We start from the raw sequence: 8,581 nt of genomic DNA on the forward strand, positions 1-8,581 counted from the left end.
TTCATGAAGATATATATTTTTATTTCTCTTGTGCATATATTTTGGAATGGAATTGTTGGATTTTATACTAATTGCTATGTTTAATTTATAAGAAACTTCTAAAACATTTTTAAAGTGTTTGTAACATTTTATATTCTTTTTTTTCTTTTTTTTCAAGGTTTATTTTTTAGTTTTCATTTTTTTTATTTCAGCATGTTATGGGGGAACAAATGATTAGGTGACATATATTGCCTTTGCCCCCCCCGCCAAGTCACAGCTTCAAGCATGTCCATCCCCTAGACAGTGTGCACTGCACCCATTAGGTGTGAATATATATCCATCCCTCCTCCCCACTCCCACCTGCCTCCTACTAAATGTGCAAATAAGTGTTGATCAATTAACACCAATTTGATGGTGAGTACACATGGTGCTTGTTTTTCCATTCTTGTGATATTTCACTCAGTAGAATGGGCTCCAGCTTTATCCAGGATAATACAAGAGGTGCGAGATTACCATTGTTTTTTTGTGGCTGAGTAGTACTCCATGATATACATATGCCACATTTTATTAATCCACTCATGTATTGATGGGCATTTGGGTTGTTTCCAAACTAAAACAGCATGGTACTGGCACAAGAACAGAGACATAGACCAATGGAACAGGACTAAGAACTCAGATATAAAACCATCCTTATATAGCCATCTAATCTTTGACAAAGCAGACAGAAACAAACACTGGGGAAAAGAATCCTTATTCAATAAGTGGTGCTGGGAAAATTGGATAGCCGCATGAAGAAGATTGGAATAGGATCTGCACCTCTTACCTCTCACAAAAATCAACTCACAGCAGAAAACAAACTTAAACCTAAAGCATGAAACTATAAGAATTCTAGAAGAAAATGTCGGAAAAACTCTTACAGACATTGGCCTAGGCAAAGAATTTATGAAGAAGACCCCCAAACGCAATCACAGCAACAACAAAAATAAATAAATGGCACGTGATCAAATTAAAAAGTTTCTGCACAGCCAAGGAAACTGTCACAAGAGCAAACAGCCTACAGAATGTGAGAAAATATTTGCATGCTACACATCCGATAAAGAGCTGATAACTAGAATCTATATAGAACTCAGGAATATCAGCAAGAAAAAAATCAAACAACCCCATTAAAAAGTGGGCAAAGGACATGAACAGAAACTTTTCAAAAGAAGACAGACTGATGGCCAACAAACATGAAAAAATTCTCACCATCTCTAATCATCATGGAAAGGCAAGTTAAAACCACAATGAGATATCACTTAACTCCAGTGAGAGTGGCTTTTATCAAAAAGTCCCCAAACAATACCATTTTATATTCTTACCTGTAACAAAAGGGAGTTCCATGTCTCTGTCAACACTTGGTAGTTGGTACACTTGGTTACCAACACTTGGTAAATTTTAGTCATTATAGTAGTTGAGTAGTGGTGTCAATTTGATTTTAATTTCCAAGAAGAATGTAAATGTCAAGTTATCTCTTCATATGTATAATGGTCATTTGTATATCTTCTGTTGGAAAGTGTCTGTTTAAGTCTTTTGCCCATTTAAAAAAATGAATTATTTCTCTATTATTGAATTTTAAGACTTTTTTATATGTCATGGACACAAGTCCTTTGACATATGTATATATACCTACATATACATGTACATACATATATACATAAATATATATAGCTAAATTTGCTTATTTCTAGTAGATTTCTTATAGATTTCTTAAGATTTGATATTACTAAACCAAAAAGGAAAAAGTCTATACATTTTTTCTTGTTCTATTGCACTGTCTAGGACCTCTAGTACATGGCTGAATAAAAGCAGAGAAAATGTTCATCTTCCCCTTGTTCCAGACATTAGGGGAAAAGCATTAATTCTACTAGCATTAAGTATTATTTTAGCTGTAGAACTTTTGTAAATGTAAATTATATTCAGCAAGTTATTTCTATTCCTAGTTTGCTGAATGGTTTTGTTTTGTTTTTCCTTCTTTTGAAAAAAATTGGCTGTTGAATTTTATCAAATACTTTTTCTGTAATGATATAATGATTATCTAGAATTTTCTCCCTTCTTCTTTAATATAACCTAATTCAAATGTTGAATCAAATTTGAATCCCTACGTGGTGATAATGTTTTGTCATTTTTATATATTGATGGATTTAATTTGCTAAAATTTTAAGTACATTTGCATATATATTTGTGAGGTTTGGTTGCATGAAAGAATTGGAGTTGGGATAGTGGAAGAGAACAGTGGTATAAACAAAATAGAATTTTAGATCTCTTTCAGATACATACCTGGGTAGGTGGATCTAAAGCTGGAATGGTGTTCCTCAGTATCAGGAACTCATGCTCCTTATTTCTTATCATCTAATCAAGCATGGTCCCAGTGGTTCAAATGGTAGCATCTACAGTCTAGGTAGTTGGGCTGGAGAAAGACAAGAGAAAGAAAACGCTAACACTTCACACGCATCCTGTCCTATGAGGGAGCTTCCCAGAGGAAGCTCCTTTTTTTTTTTGCTTAGATTTCACTGGTTAAAACTTATTCACCTGGCCCCTACCTAACTGCAAAGGAACTTGGGAGATGCAGTTAAGAATGTAGTTTATAGTCCTTCCCAGCTGGCAATCAGTGCTCTATATTTCAGTGATTCATTATTATAATAACTCATCTATTCTATTTTTTCCTCTTAATTCTGCTTCCACTATTTCTGCCATGGCTGAATAACCTCTCTCCATTATGCCTGCTGAATACACCTGTTGTCTATTGCCTCTTGATTTCTGTTTGCTGCCTTCCCTCTCTGTAGCTCTCTGTCAATCTTTCTGCCCATATCTCTCTTTATATGCCTTAGATTGAAACTCTTCAAGAAAGTGGATTTTGATTATTTTACATAATTACCAACACAGTGGAGAGTGCCCCTACTGGGGAGAGCTCCTGGACGAGTCCATACCCCGGTGTCCTAGCCAACCTGGAGAAGGCTGCTTGCAGTTTGGCGTTCAAATTTTTTCAGGGAATAAAAACTGTTTTTATACTCCACTTGTATTACAAAGGATGTATTAAGAAGGATGGGTAGTATGGGTTTTGTTTACTTTTGTAGACCACAGGTAATCTTCCTAATAGTTTTAGCACAGAAAATTGAAAAGAAAAAGACACTAATTTCAGCCTGTTAAAAATCACTAGCCAGATGTTGTAAAAAGAACTACTACTGAAAGGTCTCCCTGGAGATTTTAAAAGTTTCTTTATATTCAACCTAATGCTCTTAAAAAGAATATCGCATTTCATTGACATACAAGGCATTCAAGTTAAATTAAAAGTTTTGGAAAACACCCTTCTCTGAATTGAAGTCTAAGGGACTGGTTTTGAAGTTTACCTATTTTCCTAGGAGGACTTTTACTTTTTGCTGCCATAAACTGAGTAATTTTTCCCAATTTGACTTGATGCCATTCAACCTTGTTAATTAGACCCATAGCTGGATGTTCAGTTCAGGTGAAGCTGAGTCAACAGTCCCACTGTAAATCTGCTAGGGCACCATGAAGCAAGGAGTTAAACTAGATGTGAATTTAAAAGACAAAATAAATGTTCTTTTTGTTCAAAATCAAGAGGAGAGGAGTAAGACAGAGTAATTAAAGATGTTGATTGGTAGGCTTTACAAAAATTAGTTTTCAGCTGTTTTCTATATACTAGATTTAAGAAATAATTTATGGGTAAAATCTGGAGGAAACCAAATTTAAAAGAAACAATATATTCCACTCGTTTTAAATAGTTACAACCTTATCTCCACAAGTAACTCAACATTTTCTTTTTCCCTTTTTTTCTAAAACCAATTAATTTGCAGTTATAGTTTTCATTCTGAACTACTGCCTGCAAAAATTCACTTCCTGGTTATTCATAGCAAAATTATTTCTCTCCCCACCCCCATCTGATTCTGATGTGATGAGGTAACTTTGAACAGTTGTGTGCATAACTCATTTTCCTCACTGCTGGGAAAACATGAGTTGCTCGGGGGAAAGGGGAAATGTTTTTTTTAAAAAAAAAAAAACTCAACACTCAGTCTTGCTGCAAGTTCATATGTTAATGGAAATGGAAAAAAATTTAAATATTTTTCTTCTTTACTTCAGCTTCATTTCACAGAAAAAGGGGATATTCACCTAATTGCAATAGTAAATATCACTTTAGAATACTGCTTTATTCATATAGGAATTTGGAAGCAAAAAAATGTTGGAAATACCATAAAGATTCAGGAAATGACAAAAGTAGTAATGCTACAGAAAGTAGAGAACTTGAAGCTGAAATTTAAAAAACAGCCACTTTTGTGAGAACATCTAGCAGTGAATGAAGTATTGCTTGGGTGGCTTTTACATATGCGCTGGCAGATTCTGCTCACGTGTTGAAAAAAAATCTTTCCTGGTTTCCATATTGTTTTTCCTGGACCTTAAAATGAGTCATAGATAAAAATGACAGTAATTAGGATATTCAGTAGGAATTACCTGAGCTGACAACTCCCACAGAGAAGGTGGCAAATGCCAGGGCAAAAGCCAGAAAGTTACATTGGCCTATGCACAGTAAATTGAGACCTTTGGGCCAGGCCTCTGCTGATCGCATGGAGAGAAAAATGACTACAAGAACTCGGGAAAGTCTTCTACACGTTGAAGTTTGTATTTGTTTCTGCAAACACTTATCTTCCTGTCTGTGAACCATTATGCCTCCCGAACTCTCTTACCTCACGCTCTGTCCTCGTCATTCACATGCTTGCTGATTTTACTTTGACTTTTCTTCCCACTTCCCTGAGTATTCACCTAGACTTTTTATATTAATATATCTCATCGTCTTGGGTTTTCCATCTTCCCTCTGTTCTTTGTGCTCCATGAATCTTTCAATGCTTACAAGTCAGAGGAGGGAAAAGAGTGTCCTTGGACCTACCTAGTAATCTAGTCTGGGGTCACTCATCTCTTCGGCCCAAATGACTTGAGCTGTGTCCCCCTTAACATCAGCGGAGTGTCTTCAAAGAATTAACAGACCTACCAAATCAGCAAGTATGAGCCCAGGCAGCTGTGTCTGAGGACTCCCACTTATTCATAAATTTAAAAAAAAAAAGGTTGAAACAGAAATTTTTTTAAAAAAATGTATACGTCAGAGAGGATCCAAAGAAAATTAACTGTTGTTTGGTTGTCTTCTTTTTAAGAAAAGTAGAAAGATACACACCAAGATCAGTTAGGCTAAGGGAACAAAAATTCCTCATCTAAACCCAGTAATCGACAACACCACATACACACATAACCCCCAAAAAACAAGTAGCGGACTCTTCATAGGGTAGTATAGTCTTATGTTATAGAAATATAGCTATCTTTTTTCACAATAAATTTTAAGTTTATAGCACTTCGCAATTCCAAATGTTCAAACTTTGTTTTAGGATGTTACATGATAATCAACTTCATAAAAAATATTCACAACTCTAATACTGTGGGCCATACAGTAGTCTCCCATTATCCACGGGGGATACCTTCCAAGATCCCCATTGGATGCCTGAAACCTCAGATACTATAGAACCTGACTGCCGTCCATCGGAACAAATTTCTGTTTATGTCCTCCACCCACGAATTTAATGCCTTTTCCATCTTAACTGAACCCTTATCACACACTGTGGCCATTACTTTTGGAGTTTGAGATGTGACAGCAAAACTAGCATGAATTTCTTTTTCCTTCTTCACAATTTCATGGAGAGAAGATTCTTGCTGTAGATTTTAGCAACCTCGGCATACAAATTTTTTTCTTTCCTTATTAAGTTGAGAACTTTCACTTTTTCACTTAAAGGAAGTACTTGACAGCTTCTCTTTGGCATATCCAAATGGCCAGCATCACTACTCTTGCACTTGGGGCTGTTATAAGGTCAAATAAGCGTGACTTTAACACAAGCACTGTGATACTGCAACAGTCGATCTGATACTGAGACAGCTATCAAGTGACTCACAACACTGGTGGCTTTGACAACTTCATAGGATTATACCATCCTATGAAGATTCTGCTAGCTGTTTTTGTGTCGTTGTTATTGATTACTGAGTTTAGATGAGTAGTAGTTGTTCCCTTACACAAAGGGAGGATTCATGTCCTGGGAAGGACAGAGCAGGACAGTGAGAGATTTCATCACATCACTCAGAAGGGAGCACAATTTAAAACTTAGGAACTGTTTATTTCTGGAACTTTCCATTTAATATTTTCAGACCACAATTGATCATGGGTAACTGAAACCGCTGAAAGTGAAATCACAGATAAGGGAAAGACTACCCTATTTATTTATGTTAATTATTGCTTACCTCCTGTTGAAGAAGATTTTCCACAGCCTTGCCCCTCTCCTAGAACCTTCTACCTCTATAGTTTATTTTACCCAGGAATAACACAGTAATTATAGCCAGAGATGCTAAAATAAAAATATGTCTAGCCAAAATATCCTCAAGTCTCTTTTTTATTTTTTCTTAACAAAACATTGTCACCACTTCTGCCAAGGAGTTTGTGAAGAAAAGATGGTGAAAGAGGGTGAAAAATGAGCACGCAGGGCTTCCGACACAGCCTCAGTGTAGAGAACTTTTTTTTTTCACATTTTCAGTATAAACATTCTCTAGTAGCCTTGGTGGTCAGGATTATGCATGCTATGGGTATGAACTAAACGTAAACAAATAAAGGTTATGAGGAAAACAGAATCAGAACTTTGACAATGTCAGATTCCCTCCTATGGAGACCATGGCTCCAGTCGTGTTTCGAAAACCACTACTGTGCCACAAGATGCAATTAAATATTCTGTGAGGGGGAAAACAAAAGCATCCCATGGTCAAAGGGTTCTGGAGACAGAACCCTTAAGGTTAAAGAGATCCCTTTATTGTAGAGCTACCTTATGCCTTTAATATATAATTCCATTTTGAATCACAAAAAGGTTGATAAAAATGCATTTTTTTCCAAACTAATTGGATTATAAAATTCTTCGATCACAGAAAACATATTAACATTGCCCAAACACAGTTGTCTCAAAGAACAGTTTGGAAAATGCTGCATTTGAAGTTTAATAGTCAGTCGTTGATATCAGTGTCTTTACTGAACACTATGCCTATTCATCAAAATGAATATATAAAACTGAATTTAACTATCACTTTCCTAAAAGTATAATCAAAAATGCAAACAACAGATTTATTATTGTGCATCTGCATTCTGCAACATATGAGCATCACTTAAAGTTCCTATCAATTTTAGAAATATATATTGTAATTTAGGGGGAATTTTGCCTTTATTTCCTCCTGTGTGTTTGTTTTTTGATAACCAAATCTAGTGTAAATAATTAATTCATTAAATATAAAGCATTTGCATCTTAATCCTTCCATCTCTCTCTCCTAATGCTTACAAAATATTTTAGAGATTTTTCTGTTTTGTTAAAAATGAATAAGTAGAGCAGTCCTAAAGGGAAAGATTGTTTTGTGTCCAACTGTTTATTAAGAAGCCACTCAGACTATTGCCTATATCATTTTTTAAATTGGAGATTGAAAAGTCATCTGTAAGTGACAAGGATCTTCTTTCTCATTGTAGATTGCTAGGATAGCTCCTGAGTTTTTCCTACTTTATTGGCCTCCAATCTAAAATCTTTGAATCTCTTTCAAATGTAGAGCTTCTTACAAGCACTGAAATTGCTGAAACAGCTTATTCTTACACAATAAAGCCTACATATAACATGTGTCTTTCTATAACCCTCATACTAATCCAAAATAAATAGAAATCATACATGAATTGAAATCTGACCTGCTCCTTGAAGCACAGCTCAATGGGAAAGCAAGGTTTTAAGACATTTACATTTAAAAGAAAAAAAATAATTCCTTTACCTTGAAAACCATAGATAATTTTAGAAGTTTTGGACACAGATAAATTTTGTCCAAAGAAAAAATTTTTGCATATCTTAACATAAGTATTAAAAATATTTTTAATTCAACGATCATGTGCTAATATCTGCAACTTTCTTTAAGGCTAAATAAATGAGGAAGCCATCTTGTTTTCCACATCACTGGCTCTAGCATGCTATAGAAGATCACCATGACAACAGGCTCTGGTTTGCCTGGTGTGAAGACAACAGTGTAGGCCTCATTTCCTAAATGCATGTTTCTACTAAAGTTGAATCACCAATTAAAAGACTCTTTTCTGTCCTTGGGGGCCTCAGAGATGCAAATGGTGTTGGAAAAGCTGGCTGGTCAGCTGCTACACCTAGTAACTACTCATGATTATCTAAAAATAAAATGATTTTTGTTTAAATTTTTTTAAAAAATACTAGGTATTTCTGAGCTGAGAGTTAATATCCAAAATCAGAAGACTTGCTTGAAATTGTGAACTACTGTCCTTTTTATAACTTGTGATTAGTGTTTAAATCCTTAAAAAAAAAGACTATTTTGAATGTGTTTTTAAGTGTCTTATTACCACATTATGAGATACACAATAATGTATTGTTAACTCTTCATGTCATCCGTTATGTGAATATTAAACAGAATGTAGTAATAAAATTTAACATAGATTCTCAAAAAATAAAAATGTGTGATGATTACACAAAAGTAAAATTTA

This window comes from Propithecus coquereli, unplaced genomic scaffold (genome assembly GCF_000956105.1).
Source record: "Propithecus coquereli isolate 6110/MARCELLA unplaced genomic scaffold, Pcoq_1.0 Scaffold329, whole genome shotgun sequence".
NCBI lineage: Eukaryota > Metazoa > Chordata > Mammalia > Primates > Indriidae > Propithecus > Propithecus coquereli.